Source organism: Dendrobates tinctorius, unplaced genomic scaffold, assembly GCF_039654945.1.
Source record: "Dendrobates tinctorius isolate UK_male_01 unplaced genomic scaffold, ASM3965494v1 ptg000070l, whole genome shotgun sequence".
Lineage (NCBI taxonomy): Eukaryota > Metazoa > Chordata > Amphibia > Anura > Dendrobatidae > Dendrobates > Dendrobates tinctorius.
The window spans coordinates 32632990-32654157 of NW_027361738.1; the positions used below are offsets into that span (position 1 = coordinate 32632990).

Genomic DNA, 21168 nt, shown 5'->3' on the forward strand with positions numbered 1-21168 from the left:
ATCAGACTGATCTCTATAGTTGCTGGCAATAGTTTTATAGTGTGTAAATACTTGTACATGGACACTTTAGACGGCAGATTGAGGAATTAGGTACAGATGAAACAAATCATGTGACCCACACGTGATGGAAAGTCATGGGATATGCAAATCTATAAGTGAAATGAATCAGAAGAATTAAATCAAATAAGAAACAATAAATTGAATAAGGAAATGCATATAACAATATACATATGAAGTCAATTAAAGTCAATAATGAAACATGACTTCCCTACGCATGTTTAAACAATCGGGAACTCGGATACGTAAGTTATAGGTACAAAATGCTTGAGTGCAGGAGTGAGGAGCAGTCTTCACTGGTGTCCTCTCCTATTGGATCTATTAACTTGGATGCATGAGATACTGTATATTGTGGGTATTGCTAGTTGTGCTAGTTATGTCAGTGAGGTGTTCTGAAATTCGTACTTTTAATTTATCAGAGGTGCCACCCACGTACATTTTGTTGCATATAGAGCAATTTATAATGTAAACTACATAATATGAGTTGCAATTGACGTAATGTTTAAAGAGGTTGTCCACTACATTTTCATTGATGAGCTATCCTTAGGATAGCTCATCAATGTCCGATCAGTTGGGGTCTGACACCTGGCATCTTGTTAACAGAGCTGCTCTGTCTACTCATAGAGTGTCCGCGGCTGGGTACTGCACATCCGCCTCCTATTGATTTGAATAGAAGGCAGATGTGTAGCACCCTGCCACAGCCACTACCTGAAGATGGAGAAGCTCCGAAATCGAGCAGTTCCGGCCACTGTCGACACTGAGAACAGCTGATCGGCCGGGGTGCCTGGTGTCATATATGTCTGATTGGGAGCCTAACCGATCAGACATACTGTATATGACCTACGTAGCACCTGGAGGACAGGACAATATTCATAAGGAGCTCTACTTCCTTCTAGCAGTCTACTGGACTAACCATTAGGACCTCATTGATCAGAAAGCAGGACAATATTCTAGCTTTAAGCTGCCATCTGTTAAGAATATCCTTATTAAAGGGAATTATTCTATTATGTGGATACTACTACAGTTTACTATTTCTACGTACCATTACAAATCCTGATTATAGAAGCGTGTCATGTATTTATCTCGTAATATATCTGAGTCACTGTGCCAGAAAATGACGAGTACTATGAAGGCACGCTGAGTACTATTCCATCAACTGATTTAATACAGTATATTGTTCCATAAACATATTTTGGTCAAAAGACACAGCCGAAGTACGTAAGATCCATAATCCTGGACGGACTTGTGTTGCGAGATTTTCATTCTTGTGTTTATAGTATCACAATCCTCTGTCATAGCTTCTTTCATAGTTTTGTATCACGTGTTTATATGACGTATGCGGTAACGATGACATTTTTGTTACACTTCCCTGCGTTCTTCTGAACTATAAAACATGAAGAATGTGGCCCCTAGGATGCCTCTTATTTACTACAAGTATTGACTTGTAGGAAAAACACTAACAGATACCTGATGCTGTCTTTTTACTTATGCTTTTTCTTTTAGCAGTGTCAAACTACTAGAAAATTGTGTTTGTGTTTATAAGTGTATTTTACAGTCCATACATGGACCACTAGTTTCCCGACCCGAACTTCATGCCTCATAGACATATATGAGGCTGTAATTATCGGTCAGGAAACCTTCCACCAGACCAGGTATTGCGGTTCTTTATGGAGACCATGAAATATGCTCTTGTGTACCGGGCCTTTATTGTGGTCCGTGTGTAGACCATGAAACATGTTCTTGTTTACCGGGCCTTTATTGTGGTCCGTGTGTAGACCATGAAATATGCTCTTGTGTACCGGGCCTTTATTGTGGTCCGTGTGTAGACCATGAAATATGCTCTTGTGTACCAGGCCTTTATTGTGGTCCGTGTGTACACCATGAAATATGCTCTTGTGTACCAGGCCTTTATTGTGGTCCGTGTGTAGACCATGAAATATGCTCTTGTGTACCGGGCCTTTAGTGTGGTCCGTGTGTAGACCATGAAATATGCTCTTGTGTACCGGGCCTTTATTGTGGTCCGTGTGTAGACCATGAAATATGCTCTTGTGTACCGGGCCTTTATTGTGGTCCGTGTGTAGACCATGAAACATGTTCTTGTTTACCGGGCCTTTATTGTGGTCCGTGTGTAGACCATGAAATATGCTCTTGTGTACCGGGCCTTTATTGTGGTCCGTGTGTAGACCATGAAATATGCTCTTGTGTACAGGGCCTTTATTGTGGTCCGTGTGTAGACCACGAAATATGCTCTTGTGTACCGGGCCTTTATTGTGGTCCGTGTGTAGACCATGAAATATGCTCTTGTGTACCGGGCTTTATACAAGTAGTTTGATCCCCAATTCTGCAGGTTAGCACCATGATTTGTCCTCTGGGGGCTGATACACAACGGAAACATTAGCCTGGTATAAATATGTGTAGTGACTGAACAGTGAATGATAAAATCATAAGTTTGTCCTTGACTGCACATTTTATTCTCATTCTAATATGGTGGATTGGCAACAAGTTAGCATAAACTGAAGATGTCAGGTGATATTACTCCTTATACCTTATTCAACGTTTAAGGAGTTTTCCCCAATGATAAAATTCTGAATCGGTCCAGAGCAGCATAATACCCAAAAAAAAAAAAAAAATATCGACAGAAAAAAATGAACTGGCTCAAAAAATGTGGGATCAAATTTTTTAGACAATCAGAGGCCACTGATTGTCTGGAGTCTTCTAATTCTGTCCTAGTGGAAAAAGCCAGCACTGATGGAATGTGAGATGGAATGTGAGAGTGGCAGCCCCCTCTGCTTGTTGATACCCCAAAACCAGCATATGACAAAGAAGTGATTGCGGAGGAGTGGCGCTTGACCAGGAGTATAGGTTTTTTTTTTTTTTAATAACCGACCCTGAGCCTTTTCAGAATATTTCAGTGTCATTCAAGAAGAAAAGTATAAAAAATGTCACTCAAATTCTTGCAAAAATACGTTTCTTTAATCCATTAGATACAAATGACGGCCATTTCATGCTGTCTGAGCACTTCTATGGATCCAGATTTGGACCCGCAGTCCTGCACAATCTCCCCGCTCACTCCCTGCCTACCGGCATGTTTGTATCCCTAATGGATTAAAGATACTTATTTTTGCAAGAATTTGGTGAGTGCCATTTTTCTAGCTTTCTACTTCGATTACACTGATTTATCACTAAGGTTTGCACCGCCAATTATTTCTGCATTTGGATGATCCGCTCAGTATGTAGGAAAATAATCTTGCGAGTAAGAAGAGCTGGTGCCAGAAAACTTCCACTCCCATTTGGTGATTTATTTCTGCCTTTCCAGAATATTTGGTCTTATTGGTCCTGTTTTTTCAAAGACCCTTTTTTCTTTTTTTTTCCATTTTTGACTTGGTTAAAAAAAATAGCACCAAAGCAATCAACAATGTTACGTAAATTAACTTGGAAGAAAGTAACATAGGAGCTGCATTTTGTAATCATGAATGAAAGACAATAAGATTGCAGTTAGTGGCTGTGTGATGCCATCTCCTGCCCCAGATGGGTCCTCCTGCCTCTCTGTCATGTCATTTTCTGCCTCTTTAATCAGAATGTCCAGTCTCATACTGATGGTCACAGAGAGGAATTCATAAAACATCTTATTTAGATGGCGATGATTTTTATTCTGCACAAAAAAAGGTCTGAGTTTCATCAGTGTCAGTTTTTGCCATCAGTGTTTCTGATGCTAGTTTCATCAGTGTTTGGTCCTTGAGTCAGTTTTTTGCCATCAGTGTTTCTGATCCTAGTTTCATCAGTGTTTGGTCCTTGAGTCAGTTTTTTGCCATCAGTGTTTCTGATTTTAGTTTCATCAGCGTTTGGTCCTTGGGTCAGTTTTTTGCCATCAGTGTTTCTGATCCTAGTTTCATCAGCGTTTGGTCCTTGGGTCAGTTTTTTGCCATCAGTGTTTCTGATCCTAGTTTCATCAGTGTTTGGTCCTTGAGTCAGTTTTTTGCCATCAGTGTTTCTGATCCTAGTTTCATCAGCGTTTGGTCCTTGGGTCAGTTTTTTGCCATCAGTGTTTCTGATCCTAGTTTCATCAGCGTTTGGTCCTTGGGTCAGTTTTTTGCCATCAGTGTTTCTGATCCTAGTTTCATCAGCGTTTGGTCCTTGGGTCAGTTTTTTACCTTCAGTATTTCTGATCCTAGTTTCATCAGTGTTTGGGACATGTGTCAGTGTTTTACCATTATTGTGTTATCAGTGTTTCGGATCAGTTTCATCAGTATTGGGTCAGTGTGTCATTTTTTTCCCCTCAATTTTCATCAGGGATGCATGGAAAAAACTAATTACGAAGCTTCTCCTAATTGTTAAAATGTTAATGACGGATAGTACATGGGCTGCACGCTGAAGACAACCTTGTGCCCTTCGTCATTTTCTCAGACCCAGAGACTGATAAGGATAATTTTTATCCATGATGATTGAAAGCAGACGTGTCCATTATTTTTTGCCAGCCATTCGGTTTGCTAAAAAATATGGACATGTTAACAGAGAATAGTGGCTACCGTATGTGTTCTATCAGGAAAATGAAATGCCTGAATGAGGCCTAAAGAGCAGGACATGGACATGCCACATGCCACCCATGCAACACAGTGTTATGGAAGATATCCAAGGACTGGGAGCTAAGATGGGAGAGAAGAAATACATATAAGTAGAAAAAAAGTTGGCAATTTGTGGAGTAAGTTGACAATGTGTGGACTAAGAGTGGTACAGGATAGATTTCATGGCGGTAACAAGTTTATGGTTTATGTACCAGACAAGGACTGGGATTTCCTAAACCACAGAAGAATCGTTCTGTGCAGAGCTCAGGGAATTGTGATACTCAATGCCACATCTCCTGGAGCCTGGCACAGTGTATAAGGTAGGATATCTTATAAATGGCGCAGTGGATTTTAATCCTTCCCTTAGAAGATATTGATATTAAAGATGATATAAAAACTGGCCAGATATTGCTCTTACTTTATTCCCACTGCTTCACTGATTATTCGTTTTTTGGTTTGTTTTTTTAATTCAACCATACGGTTGCAGAGAAAAGGGCATTTTCATTGAGTCCTAATATTTATAGTCATTACAAGGAGGCGTGGCTTACAGACTTATTTGGGGGGGTGTCTTTAGGCTTTTCTGCCTAATTACCCTGCAAGCCCCGCCTTCTTATAAAATACCATAAAAATTAGCATTAAATGCCAAGGCCTATATCTCTGGACCCACATGGGGGATATAAAAATAAACAGGATACTTAGGAGGACAGTGGGAATAAAATAAGAGCAAAAACCTAGCTGCTATTGAGCTGGTGACAAGGCCTGGTTTAAAGGTCTTTTATATCACAATGATTGCCCAATTGAAAAGTCATGCACACTGCCCCTGCTGACCATTGGTACATGTAAATGCGCCAGCTTTCTGGGCCAATTTTAGCAAAAAAAAGTGTTACATACCTTGTACCACATTTATTGGGTTTTAGACTAATTTTTTTATATGATCAACAATGGAGCGTAAACTACAGGGAAGGGGATGTGGCCTAAATTGTGGGAAAGAGATAATTGATTTGAAGGATCCTGGTGTAACAGGCACATCAGTAGTCTGTGGCCTCTGGACGGCAGCCCTGCCAGCCGCTTCCCACCTACTGGACGAAGCCTCGGCGTATCTTGTGATTAGTGGGCCTGGCGCAACATCATCAATGCGACGTGCCACGACAACGAAGTTGCATTAGGCTTACAAATCAGGAAAGCCACTGTTGATTCAGGCAGGTAAGGAGGCCAATTGCATCAGAACTTGGCATAACCTAGAGGACCAAAGTAAGGAAACTGATAGGGTAATTTTAGACTTAACAGGATAAAGGCATTTATTAAAACAGCAAACTTATTTTTATCAATTTGCTGCATATGATAATGATCCAGTCTAATTTTGCACTAACAGCTCGATCAACCCAATATGTTTACATAGATTTTAGGAGGCGCCAACCAGTGACACCTGCAGTGATGTATTGTGATGACTCGGAAAGTGTCTATGACAAGTAGGAAACCTGTGCCGCTTACAGTCCGGAGTTTGTAATATTAATGGTGCTATTAGGATTCAGGACAGCTTTCATGAAATTCCTGAACTTTGTTCTGTTAGTAGCAAACACCAACCTTAATGTCCTGGAAACCGGCCATACTGTCACCTGGCACAAATAAAGTGTTTCTGTGTTATTCGAAGGGCAAACTCCCTCATAGTCAAACTATTAACTCTTTACATATAATTATTGCTATATTACTATATGTATGATGGTTTCCATCCTCAAATACAATCAACCAGGGCTTATACAGGCAGTACATCCCAAAATACAATCAATCAAGGGTTATCCAGGCAGCACATCCTCAAATACAACCAGGGCTTATCCAGGCAGCACATCCCCAAATATAATCAATCAGGGCTTATACAGGTTTATGATATTTATAAGTCCAAAGAGAGAAAAGGTTGCACTCAACGAGGTGGTGAAATAATCGCTGGTTTATTGGCACATGTATCACATGTCGGCCGGGGGAGTGATGTCGGGAGTGCAAAGAGAGCTGACAACGGCCATTTCGCGCTGTCCAAGCGCTTCAACGGGTCATATGATATTATGATATTTATGACCTATCCATACGGTAAAGATGACTTTGGGATATGTCATCAATATCAGCTTGGTGGGGTTCTGACATTCCCACTGATCAGCTGTCTTCAGCTCCGGTGGTCACCAGATGTAAACACAGGTAGAACAAAACATCTCTATACACTGTAGTAGCTACTCCGGGGTGCTGCAGCTCAGCTCCTATTCAATATCCTAAGCCTAGACAATCCTTCTAAACATGATGTTGCATAAAACAATGTGACCTTCATTGAGAGAAAAGCCACCACTCCGTCCTCCTTGAGAAACTCAAAGTACCGAAACCACTGAACACAGATCCTCAAGCACAGACGCGTTTCGGAAGTAAGTTTCCCCATTCATAAGGAGGTTTACTTCCGAATCCCGTCAATATTTGAGGATCTGTGTTCAGTGGTTTTAGCACGTAAAGAATAAAGTAAGAGTTTCTCAAGAAAGATGGGTGCTGGCTTATCTCTTACTGCATTATATGGGCATGCTCTGCTCACGCTGTCGAGCACTCCAATCAAACTACAGTATACAAAGTCGATGAATGCTTACAGGCTGACACAATATGGCTAATAACAGTCCAAGCTATTTTTGAGTTGCTATTCAATAGAAGGGGAGACATCAGTGATGGTTATGGGGGTTCAGCTCCACTTCAATATCAGAGGGTCAACAATATCAGATTGGAGGGGATGGAACTTTCAATAACCTAACAATCAGCTGATTGGAGAGATCAAGAACACAGCTCCACCAGGGATGTGCACATTTATCGGACCCAAACCAATCCAGGGTCCAATGGGGCGACGTGAGTAGAGTTCTCCGTGACCTCCCCCCAACCCACTCTCCCTATAAGCATTTCGACTCTGGATAAACTGGGGCTGATCCATATTAGGTATGGAAAAAAGTATATTATTTGCAGGAAGAGGAGAAGCAAATACTGGTTTTCAAAGGAGCAAAAAAGAAACCACAGGTGTTGGGAGAACAGGCGACCTCTACCCAAGTTGAGTAACTCTTACTAGAATATTTGCTGTCAACTCTCACTAATGTTTGTTGTTGGCCTACATTGTTTCTTGTCTCTGCGCACAAACACTGGCACATGTAATGAAAACATACAACAGGAATTTTCAGATAAAACATGTTTGTTGTCCGTGGCCTTCAGCAAAACACCCGCAGCTACACTACACGAGGAAAAGAAGAAATTCATATTAACGCTCCTAGATTTACAGCCTGTGCTTGTTATGACTGGAGATTTTATCTCTTTGTTATTCTACGGCGAACTTGGATATGAGAAACATAGTTCATTCTAAATACTAATATCATTACATACCCTCACAGTACGTGATATAATACACAAATAACACATATACAAAGCATAATATATCATATCCCGGAGTCTCAAAAGTCTCCATCACGATATAGCTACTTTTCACTGCATTTTGCACTTACACCTACTGAAGTGGCGTCCCACCAGCATGCTATGTAGGGTGGTACTTATCACTGGCACTGATCTCCAGTGGCTATGACCGCTATGGACATGACTAAATCGGTGTCCTTGCAGAGGGTGTATTGCCCATCTCTAGTACAGGACGGTGCTGCGATTACCAGGACTGCATCTAGACCTTTCTTCTGATATGTACAGTGGATATAAACTTCTACACCCCCGATAAAATGCCAGGTTAAAGTCATGTAAAAAGTAATACCAAAAAAAAAATCATTTCAGAACATTTTTCACTTTTATAGTCATCCATAATCTGTACAAGACCATTGAAAAAAAAAACTGAAAACTTTTTTCGGTGCAAAAAGAAATGACTAAAGTATTGATGTTGCATAAATATGCAAGTACCCTATGAATTTGACAGCATTCAGTCTTTTTGGGTAAGATCCTATCAGCATCTAGAAGTGTCAATCTTTGCCCACTCTTTCTTGTTGTAATGCTCCAAATCTGTCAGATTGCAATGGCCTCTCTTGTGTACAGCCCTCTTCAGGTCAGTGTACACATTTACAATGGGCTCTGGCTGGGCTGACAGCTAAACAGGAAAGGATTCTTTACAGTAAGAGCAGTCACCAGGGTTGGACTGGCCCACCAGAGAACCGGAGAATCCTCCGGTGGGCCCTGGCTTCTTCTTCAGGAGAGTTCATAGTGCAAACCTTGCAGCTGCATTGGGTGTCTTGAGTGGGGGAGAAAGGTGGGCCCTCAGAATCAAATCCTCTGGTGGGCCCAATGTTGTACAGTCTGACACTGAGTCAGACTATGGAATGTCTCACCATGAAAGGTAGTAATGGCTATAACTACAACAGCATTTAAAAAAGAGCTCGATACTTTTCCTCACAATAAATGAGATTGTGGGTTATAAATAATCTAGCAACAGAGAATGTATCACTGGTGGAGAAATGTCTTTTTTCAACCTATGTATCTATGTGACTATGGGCAGAGCCAAAAACATAAGGGTGAATAGGCCCGTAGTAGGGGAAAGCATACTACGCATGCGCGAGCCACAATTTCTGTGCGCAGGCGTGAGATTTGCCAGGAAATGTGGACGACGCAAGGTGTCATCCACGTCAGTAAAAGAAGAAGGCCAGCAAGCAGCAGACGGGGGAGGGATGGCGAGGTCCGAAACCACACTCATCGGACAGTACCAACCGGATTACCATGCAGCGCAGGAGAACTTTAAAAAGTTTTTGGGGGTATAAAGGGGCAGTCAGGGGGTTATACAACCATTTATGGAATGCAGCACAGGCGCTGAATAAGGTGATAGTTTTACTTGATATATGACCAAACTGGTGGCAGGTTCCCTTTAACCTTTTTTGTGACTTCTTCTTCTTACTACAATATGTCACACATTCTACAAAATTTTACAATAATTTCTCATCCACACCATGTAGTGCCCAAAGTCTTGCGCCTGTGCAGTGGAATCAGAGAGTTGCACAAACGCGCCTCACTGTGCCGTATTGAACAGCCAATGGTTCCGCTGCGTAGGTAGTTAGTAGAGTGTTTAAAGGGACCAGAGCGGCGTTTGAAGGGACCGAGGTGGCGCTGATCACAATTTGGAAACATCCACCAGACCGGACCAGTACAAGTATAAAACACTTTCTCTGAGACATGCAAGGGCAAGTCTCAGGATATAAAGAGGTTGCGGTTTCAGGATCCTTATTCTTATTATCTTAAATGTGATGAGCATAGTTTATAGGTGAAAAAAACTGGTAGTGGGTTGCCTTTAAGAGTATAAAAATTTTAATGGAAGTGCTTCTTTAAACCAGCTCACAGGAAGTGTGTGAAGTGAGCTATTTCTATGGCAGCTTGTTGTGAGGCTATCACCTACCATTTATACATTGACCAGAAGATGGCAGCAGAGTACAAATTACAATGCCCATTTATGAATCCTCAGTGTATGCACATGCAATGTATTACATCTTCTAACTCACAGCACCCAAAGTATGCAAATTGCCTCTTCACAGAGGAAGAGGACTTGAGCTCTAGTGCCACCTATTGAAAGGAGCAATCCTAAAAGTCAATATTGACCCTTTAACGAGCCTTATCAATTAGGATAAAAGCCAAACCAGAATCTAAATTTGCAGAGATGGTGTTTCAGGGTGCTGCCCCTCATCAGTGCAAAGTGTGAGATCTAGAACACTGGAACAAATCTACTGCCACATGACAAGTGTTTCACTCTGCAGCAGCAGACTGGGTACTGGAATAGCACAGACTGATCTAATAGTGATTGTTCTGTGCCCATCATTCTTTGTGTATAAAGAGGCCGGGAAACAAGCACCGAACGGCTTCAATATTGTTGATTGCACTCATTTAATGGTCTGAACTCAGAGCATGTAGATGTTTGAGTGTGATGGTGCATTATGTGAGTATTTAGGGCCCCACTTTGTCTAAAATCATCCCTGAGTACATTTTGACCTGATTTGGAAGTTGTTGATTCACAGCCGATTGGAATGCATCACTGAATTAATTTACTATTTTGTTTATTCTGTTTTGGTGAATTTAGTTGAAATGATTCTCCCATTAAATTCCAAGGACCAGGGAGTTAACAAAAAGAGGCAGATGAAACAAAGTCCTGCTAGAAGTTAGTAGAAAACCCCGCATTGCTTTTCAGATGCTGTGTAGATTCCGCTCCCCCTTACAGATAGAATCTCCCCAAGAAGAGAATCTCCCCTAATTTTCTGATCACTCTGCTAAAATAAAAAAAAATCTGCATCCCTATAATTCTGCCGTAATTCAACTGGTTAGCTAATGACATATATTTGAGAAAAATCTTGTTTATGTTTTTATGGTAACAGGCCATTTTTAATTTCTTTATTTTTCAAGACTGAATGTGGTGTCTGCCTGGCAGCTGAATTGTCAGCAGATCCCACCGAAAACAACACAATCTGCTGACAACAAAGTAATGTCGACATGTTAGAAATGAGATGTAACAAAGGCTAAAAAAAAAGTCAAAATTCTACTGGAAAACACATCAATTATTGCATGTTATGATTATTATTTCATTAATTATACATAACCAGTCATGTCGGCACACAGTAATATAGCATAGGTGGAAAGGCAAAAGTTTAACGCAGGTCATCAAGTCAATGGATGTCTCATCTGTTTTGGTTCATATCATTCAGAAACCTCAGACCTTACAATTGTCAAAACAAAACCAAAGCACCATTAAAAACAAGCATTTATAAGCGTACTGTGTGTTCCAAAGAACCTGATCTTCATGATCTGTAGAAAACCACACGTCAGGGCCAGCGAAGAGAAAGCTGTCCTCAGGAATAGAGCCGACAAAGTTCTTTAAGCTGCAGCAGGAGTGTGTGACCTTCATGAGCCTCCAAAGTTATTTTGCATTACTTCTCTCATATGAATCATGATAAGTTAAAAGAAAATAAAAGGTTCTCATCTCTGTAGGCGTCATAATAACAGATTATTCATCACAAGCACAGAAAATATACTTGATCATTCCAACCACACATACACGGACCGTGATTCATCACTGCAGCGTTAGAACATCAGAGAGAAACTCCCAACATTCATGTATCCGAGAAGACTTTCAGTTAAATGAGAGCAATATTATGGCACCTCCACTGTAGACCAGTGCAGAGAAAAGCCAACTAAGGGCTTCTCTCACTCCACTATGCCCATGTGTTACAATGATGGCAATTCACCCGAAAAAGTTTGCATGTCATGTGTGGGCTAAAAGACCTGCGGTGATCAATTGAGGGTCGAGTGGGGTACATTGAGGGGTGACTCACACTCCGAATAAAAGGTCAACAGCCACATTATCACTCCACAACAGCTTATTGCCACGCAGCAATCATGGACTTTATTGAAGTTTCCTAAATACAGTTATATTGTATTCCTAAACTAGGTAATAAATGATTGCTGGGCTGAGACCTCTTGGATACTCATGGATTCTGAAAGCGGGGGTTCCAAAGCTCCCAACGTGAATGCTCGCCCATGCAGGACCACTGCTCCTTTCACTCCTTTACCTATAAGGAGACTGATGAAACTACCATAGAAATGAATTGAAGAGTGGTTATGCTAAGAAGTGTAACAACCCTGCTGGCATCACTGCATGGCCTCCCATCCCCCACACATCAATTTACTTTCTGCTTCAAGCAATGCTGTGAATTCTGTCTGTTGCCAGCTCTGTGCCTCTGCTCTCCATGTTTCCTGAGTGTGTGTATAGGGGGGGCGGCGCCTGAACTCTCTGGTTCTTATGCAGTCAGGGTGCAATTGTGTAATATGTCCCTTACCAATCACCTGGAGCCCTTGACTATTTAGTTTCGCCACTCCCACTGTAGGTCTCTGTAGGAATACTCTTTGTCTCGCTTTGTACCTTCTCCGCCTGCCAGGAGGCAGAATATCCTGGCCCTTGAGTCTTGTTCCCAGTGCCTTGTCTGTTCTCTGTCCGCCTGCCAGGAGGCAGAATATCCTGGCCCTTGAGTCTTTGTCCCGGTGTCTCTGTCTGAACTCAGTCTTACCTCTGTCTGTCAGTCTCCTTGTTTGTGGTTCCTTCTCTGCCGTGTCTTTCCTTGTGTCCTCCCTGTCTGTGCATCTGCACCCTCGCAGCTTTATCTGTGCATCTGCACCCTCGCAGCTTTATCTGTGCATCTGCACCCTCGCAGCTTTATCTGTGCATCTGCACCCTCGCCGCACTGTCTGCACGGCACCCTAGCCGCTCTGTCTGCACGGCTCCCTAGCCGCTCTGTCTGCACGGCTCCCTAGCTACTCTGCCTGCTCCGAACTCCAGCGGCTCTGCCTGCTCCGAACTCCTGCGGCTCTGCCTGCTCCGAACTCCTGCGGCTCTGCCTGCTCCGAACTCCTGCGGCTCTGCCTGCTCCGCACTCCTGCGGCTCTGCCTGCTCCGCACTCCTGCGGCTCTGCCTGCTCCGCACTCCTGCGGCTCTGCCTACCTTCACCTCCTGTGTGAACAGGTCCAAACCTGTTCCTTCATATTCCACTCCTTCCTGCCTATATCCATACCTGCACCTCCTGTGTGAACAGGTCCAGATCCTGTTCCAGCATACACCACTCCCTCCTGCCTACAGCTGCTGTGTGAACAGGTCCCTACCTGCTCCTTCTCATACCACACCAATCTGTCTGTGTCTCCAAGCCGTGCCCGCCTGTCCTGTGTCTCCAAGCCGTGCCCGCCTGTCCTGTGTCTCCAAGCCGTGCCCGCCTGTCCTGTGTCTCCAAGCCGTGCCCGCCTGCCCTGTGTCTCAGCCGTGCCTGTCGTGTCTACCTGCCTGCCTGTCTAGCCTCTGTCAAAGTGACTTGTCCCCGAGTGGGACCAGCAGCCACAGCCAGACACCACCCTGGAGTGGCACCCGACAGCTATCTGCCGCACAAGCCTGACCTCACCATCAGAGGCTCCAGTGAAGACCGAGGTAGCTGTCGTAGTCACGCCCCTTCCAGGGTAGTCTGGTTTGTGGCACAGTGGGGCCACAACCCCCCGTTCGCGCCATTCAGCCAAGGCGCGAGCGTGACAAGAAGAGACTTTAGGATCCGAGTCCTCAAATATGTCATAGCTTATGGTTGCTGAGAGAGGCATGCTGGGTTACTGTTGCTGCACCCGCTATTTTAGTCAAAATTTGTCAGGGTTTGGAGGTGTCATTGAAAAGAGTTCAATGACGCCTCCGAACCCTGCCAAAAAAAAAAAAACAGTATGTCGTCAATATATTGAGACCGTGAGATCGCAGCACCAATATCTTCAAAATTCTGGGCTACCTCTCTGTCCCACAGCCCCAGAAACAAATTAGCATTCGAGGGCAGTGTTTATAAACCTTTTTAAAGGGAAGCTGTCATGTACAATAACACTATTAGCTTGCAGATATGGGGTCAGAGAGCACCTCTGCTGGGAGGAAATAAACTTTACTAACCGGCAGTGATTGGCTTTCATTCATAGGGGTGGCACTGGCATGGATTTAATCACCGCCCAGTGTATAGAGAGCAGTAGCTCTAGCCACACCCTCGGCACTGACTGACAGCAGCTCAGCATTAGGGCCGGCTGTCAGTCAGTTTCGGGGGCACAGTTAAAGCCGCTGCTCTCTATACACTCAGCAGTGATTAAACCATGCCGGTGCCGCCCCTATTACTGGAAGTCAAATGCTCCCAAAGGGAATAAAGTTCATTTCCTCCCAGCAGTGGGGCTCTCAGTGCCGGCACTGCGTGGTGTCAGAACCCTATTAATCTGCAGACTAACCCCATATCTGCAAGTTAATAGTGTTATTTTACATGAGAGCTCCCTTTAAAAGCTCTATAGTCAAAGAGGTTATAAACACTGCGCATGTTTAGCCACCACTGCTGGACTGCAATGGTGGTCGGCAACCTAGACAACACGCAGCTAGCAATCAAAATAGTAACATTCACATAGCAGGGTATAGGTACAGAATTTTAATAAGGAGCAAATTGGAAAATTGCTTGTTTTTACATAGAACTTTCCAATTATACCCATCGTTGAGATTGCAATAACCATTTAATTGGTTCAGTAAAGTATCCATTATGTAAATTGGTATTGAATCTAGTAAACATGTACAGCATCTTGTGTGAAAATGTTGTTGCTGTTTTCTATCCTCTCCCCTGTTTCATCCACCCATTTTGTCTTATATTTCAGTCCTACTTAACTCTGTCCTACATAACTATGACTGATGACGTTCTCAATCATTCACTTTCTGTACGATCATTATGGAAAAAAAACGTGATTGTTTATTTTTGCCCATTTTGCCTCCCGTCGTATATAATCCGGGACACTGTACGAGTTTAGGATATGATGCAGTTGGCTTTTAACATTGTGTCATGTCGTATACAGTGACCCCGTCGTTTTAGGTGGAACTCTATGGGCAATTCACCATGTGAAGCTATATTTTCCCTGAAAGAAAAGAGCAAATATACAATAACTGTCACGCTCGCGCCTTGGCTGAATGGCGCGAGCCGGGGGGTTGTGGCCCAACTGTGCCACAAACCAGACTACCCTGGAAGGGGCGTAACTACGGCAGCTACCTTGGTCTTCACTGGAGCCTCTGATGGTGAGGTCAGGCTTGTGCGGCAGGTAGCTGCCGGGTGCCACTCCAGGGTGGTGTCTGGCTGTGGCTGCTGATCCCACTCGGGAACAGGACACCTGGACAGGTGCGAGTGACAAGTAGGCTAGACAGGTAGACACAGGACAGGCGGGCACGGCTTGTAGACACAGGACAGGCGGGCACGGCTTGGAGACACAGGACAGGCGGGCACGGCTTGGAGACACAGGACAGGCGGGCACGGCTTGGAGACACAGGACAGGCGGGCACGGCTTGTAGACACAGGACAGGCGGGCACGGCTTGGAGACACAGGACAGGCGGGCACGGCTTGGAGACACAGGACAGGCGGGCACGGTATGAGAAGGAGCAGGTAGGGACCTGTTCACACAGCAGGTGTAGGCAGGAGGGAGTGGTGTAAGCTGGAACAGGATCTGGACCTGTTCACACAGGAGGTGCAGGTAGGCAGAGCCGCAGGAGTGCGGAGCAGGCAGAGCCGCAGGAGTAGACAAGGAGAAAAAATACAAACACACAAAATACTAATATAAAGTGTAATAATCACATTAATATAAATAAAGATATAAATATATAAAAAAATGTGATTGAACCAATCTCCCAAGAAAAGGATGGCAGACCATCCGGTGTATATGAAAAGATTTACTCAAGGGTGGATAAAAAAGTGCCACAAGATAAGAGCAGAATGTGCAGCATGAATGATGATACAATGATGATACAATGATAAAGTAAAAAATAATAATAATAACAAATGGCAAAATTTTTGTGAAAAAAATGCCTTTATTAAAATATATTGGCACAACAATTAAGTGCATTAAAATTATATATATATATATATATAATCATAAAAAAGAAAAAATAATAATAATAAAATATAAAACCACATATGCGGTATACTTATGTATATTGGAAAACCCGTTCCATAACAAGAAAGGCTTAATTAATAATACAGGTAAAAAAGTGCATAATTATAGTGACACAAAAAAATAAATATACATTAATAGATGTGCCAGAGGTGCAGCTGTGCAAATAAGTAAAAAACGCCCTAAGGCGTGTGCTATTAAACCAAAAAAAATATACCTGTAAGCCAATGACCGCAATGTGGATAATATAATGACGCGCCCCGACGCGCGTTTCGGAAATAAAATCTCCTTCGTCAGGTGGAATATTTATTTTTTTGTGTCACTATAATTATGCACTTTTTTACCTGTATTATTAATTAAGCCTTTCTTGTTATGGAACGGGTTTTCCAATATACATAAGTATTCCGCATATGTGGTTTTATATTTTATTATTATTTTTTCTTTTTTATGATTATATATATATATATATATATAATTTTAATGCACTTAATTGTTGTGCCAATATATTTTAATAAAGGCATTTTTTTCACAAAAATTTTGCCATTTGTTATTATTATTATTTTTTACTTTATCATTGTATCATCATTGTATCATCATTCATGCTGCACATTCTGCTCTTATCTTGTGGCACTTTTTTATCCACCCTTGAGTAAATCTTTTCAGAGCCGCAGGAGTGCGGAGCAGGCAGAGCGGCTAGGGAGCCGTGCAGACAGAGCGGCTAGGGTGCAGATGCACAGATAAAGCGGCTAGGGTGCAGATGCACAGATAAAGCTGCGAGGGTGCAGATGCACAGATAAAGCTGCGAGGGTGCAGATGCACAGATAAAGCTGCGAGGGTGCAGATGCACAGATAAAGCTGCGAGGACACAAGGAAAGTCACGGCAGAGAAGGAACCACAAACAAGGAGACTGACAGCCAGACAGAGGTAAGACTGAGTTCAGACAGAGGCACCGGGACAAAGACACAGGGACCAGAATATTCTGCCTCCTGGGAGGCGGACAGAGAACAGACAAGGCACTGGGAACAAGACTCAAGGACCAGGATATTCTGCCTCCTGGCAGGCGGACAAGATACAAAGCGAGACAAAGAGTATTCCTACAGAGAAGGAGATACACAGAACAGGGCCTGGCTTCCTCAGCAGCAAGATACTGAGTACAGACATTGCACAGGCAAAGGTCAGTGGGTGTGGCGAAACTAAATAGTCAAGGGCTCCAGGTGATTGGTAAGGGACAGATTACACAGGTGCACCCTGACTGCATAAGAACCAGAGAGTTCAGGCGCCGCCCCCCCTATACACACAGTCTGGAAACATGGAGAGCAGAGGCACAGAGCTGGCAACAGACAGAATTCACAGCATGGCTTGAAGCAGAAAGTAAGTTGGTGTGCGGGGGATGGGAGGCCATGCAGTGATGCCAGCAGGGTTGTTACAATATCCACTTTCAGCTGTAGGCTATGTGCACACGCTGCAGATTCACCTGCGTTTTTTTCCGCGCGGAACCGCAGGTAAAGTGACCTGCGGCTTTCCTGCGTTTTGGTCTGTGGTTTTGCCCTGCGGTTTCACACCTCTACTATGTTAAAGGTGTGAAACCGCTGCGGAAATCGCCCAATCAATTGACATGCTGCGGTTTGTAAACCGCAGCAAAACCGCGCGGAAAAAACTGCATCGTCAGCACAGCGTTTTTGAAAACCCATAGGGTTTCATTGTACTGTACTTGGTCTGCGGAACTGCTGCGTTTCTGCAGGGCCAAAACCGCTGCGGAAACGCAGCAGAATCCGCACCGTGTGCACATAGCCTAATAGATAGAATGAAGATATTTAGTATCTGGACAGCTGTATAAAACAAAGACAAGTATCCTGTGGTTGTAGATCCAGCGGTCTCGGCGTAACAGGCGTACTCTGTAAGAGCCGGTATGGCCAGTCCTATAACGCCACCCACACTGGTTACCAGATAGAATAAGAAAATATGGTTCTGACTTACAGATCGGAGATATCTTCACGGTAGCCGGAAATGTCTATAGGAAGCAATGGATGAATAATATCACTGTTTTCCTGGGCTCCTGCTTGCATTATTGTGCCTACGGCAGATAGGCATCAATGCGGCATGTGTTTCCTAGTTCCCCTCATGGTGTAAAGTAAGAGGGAAGTGGATGGCTCAGGTATCTCTGTATATTAAAGGCGGCCCCATCCACCCATTCCTGTGCCAAAAATGTATCGGAGCTACTGGAAGATCCTCTTACATCAACACAGCAACCTGTCACATTAACTCTTACTACTAAGAAATTGGCTAATTAGTAGAAGACATCTGTGTGAGCCATTTCTGAAACTTCACACGACGCATAGCCCTATATTGTAGACTATTACGTGAAGTCTAAGAGTACCTGCTTGATAAAGGCCTCAATAGGGTCGAAACGTTGTATCTGATGACGGCAGAATAAAAGCTTCAGATTTCTTTCACCTGGAAGCGGATGCTGTTCCTTCCTTTTCATTGTGCATCTATTGTTGGACCCGACGGGCCCCGGGACCCCTGGAGCGTGCATCCTATGCATCTGTGTGCTGTTGGCTGGTTTTCTATTTACCTGCTTCATAGTCACATCTGAAGGTTCAGAGCACAGCCGGGGAAAGCTTCTACACGCGTCCTCCCGAACTTCTGCTGAGAGTCTTCTTGTACCAAGCGAAAAGACTGTGTCAACAGGTTCTGTTATCAGTAAACACCTCCATACAAGATTGGAGTTAGGTGGAGATAAGACTTACAAAAATGCCTATAAACAAGCACCTGGTGAGCCATGTGTGAATATTCCCTTATTATGGTGGATGGAGCAGGCTGAGTTAACCTATGTAACTGTATGAGGGCTTGTTCTTGTGGAACAAATTGTAGCTTTGAAAGACACCATTGATTTTACTATACAGTGCACAAGAAAATTAGAAAAAAAAGCGGTGAAATGGTGAAGAAAAACAGGGTTTCATTTTTATGGCATTAATTGTGCAGTCAGTACAATTACAGTGCTACCAAAGATGTATCTTTTTTTTTTTTTTTTTTTACTATTTTAGTACCATAAAAATATGGTGAAATCTGTAAAACAATATCTACAATGGGGGAAATAAGTATTGGATCCCTTGCTGATTTTGTAAATTTTCCCACTGACAAAGACATGAACAGTCTATAATTTTAAGGGTAGGTTAATTTTAATATTGAGTGATAGAATATCAAAAATAAAATCCAGGAAATTACATTGTATAAATTATATAAGTTTATTTGCATTTTGCAGTGAGAAATAAGTATTTGATTCCCTACCAACCATTAAGCGTTCTGGCTCCTACATACCAGTTAGATGATCCTAATCAATTCGTTACCTGCATTAAGGACAGCTGTCTTACATAGTCACCTTTATAAAAGACTCCTGTCCACAGGCTCAATTAAGCAGTCAGACTCTAACCTCTACAACATGGGCAAGACCAAAGAGCTTTCTAAGGATGTCAGGGACAAGATCATAGACCTGCACAAAGCTGGAATAGGCTACAAAACCATAAGTAAGACACTGGGTGAGGAGACAACTGTTGGTGAGATAGTAAGAAAATGGAAGAAATACAAAATGATTGTCAATCGAAATCGATCTGGGGCACCATCTCAAAATCTCACCTCGTGGGGTATCCTTGATCATGAGGAAGATGAGAGATCAGCCTAAAACTACACAGGGGGGAACTTGTTAATGATCTCAAGGCAGCTGGGACCACAGTCACCAAGAAAATCATTTCTAACACATTACGCTGTAAAGGTTTAAAATCTTGTAGTGCCCGCAGGGTCCCCCTGCTCAAGAAGGCACATGTGCAGGCCCACCTGAAGTTTGCCAATGACATCTGGATGATTCTGTGAGTGATTGGGAGAAAGTGCTGTGGTCAGAGGAGACAAAAATTGATCTCTTTGGCATTAATTCAACTCGCCATGTTTGGAGGAAAAGAAATGCTGCCTATGACCCAAAGAACACTGTCCCCACTGTCAAGCATGGAGGTGGAAACATTATGTTTTGGGGGTGTTTCTCTGCTAAGGGCACAGGACTACTTCACCACATCAATGGGAGAATGGATGGAGCTACGTACCGTAAAATCCTGAGTGACAACCTCCTTCCCTAAGCCAGAACATTAAAAATGGGTCTACTACTAGGACAACCCCTTCCTAAACTAAATGTTCAGCTCCGATAAAATAATGTTTCAGCACTTGCGGTCCCGGGTTGTGATGCAGTGGAATGACACATGATCCCCGGCGCCCAATCAGCACTGGCGTCACTGTCTCTACCTTTGTAGAAACTGAACATGAAGTCCGTGATCACCAGCAGCCCCCTGGCTTCTTCTTCATGTTCAGTTTGTCCGAAGGCGGAGACAGTGACACCAGCGCTGATTGGGCGATTCCGTCATGTATCACAGCCCCGGGGAGAGCGAGTGCTGACTCCGTGGGAACGGCGCTGGCTTGGGAGGTGAGTATAAGCTTTATTTATTGGGAGTTTAAGAAGGGGTTGTCCCAGTAGTGGACAATCCATTTAATAAAGATTTATTTATGGTATGCTATACATTTGGTGATCACGTTTTTTTTCACACTACTTTTCTTTCTCCATTGATCCCGCCCAATGGCGCGCCTGTCACGTGATTGTGGGGCATCAATGGACTGTCATGACAGCCGGGGGTCTGCTGTTACGGGCTGATGTTCACAGGAGATTGCGAGTTTTGCTATACGTAGCAGTGCTGAATCCCTGCTAGTTGTAGGACAGGTGCTATGTAAATAAATAATAATAATCACATGATCGCAGCTTCATGTCTCTTAAGGGGACTATTAAATACTGTAAAGAGTAAAAATAAAATATTAAAAAAAACAAAAAAACACCGAAGTTCAAATCACCCTTTTGCCCGATTAAAATTAAAACAATGACAAAAAGAAGAAAAAAAACATTTTTTGACAAAATTCTGAATTTATGTTTCACCACCTAAGTAAAAAAAACAAAACAAAAACCAATACCTGTTTAGCATCTACTCAGCCTTTTTCTCTGCTCGCTTTCTCAAACTGAACATGGACAAAACAGAATTCATCATCTTTCCCCCATCTCACTCTACCCC

At 43.1% G+C, this 21168-nt stretch overlaps 1 protein-coding gene across 1 annotated transcript in view; it reads right to left on the reverse strand.

Moving 5' to 3' along the window:
• PRKAG2 (protein kinase AMP-activated non-catalytic subunit gamma 2) overlaps window positions 1–21168 on the reverse strand; it is a 357046-nt gene that overhangs the window by 212219 nt on the left and 123659 nt on the right. The window lies entirely within an intron of this gene.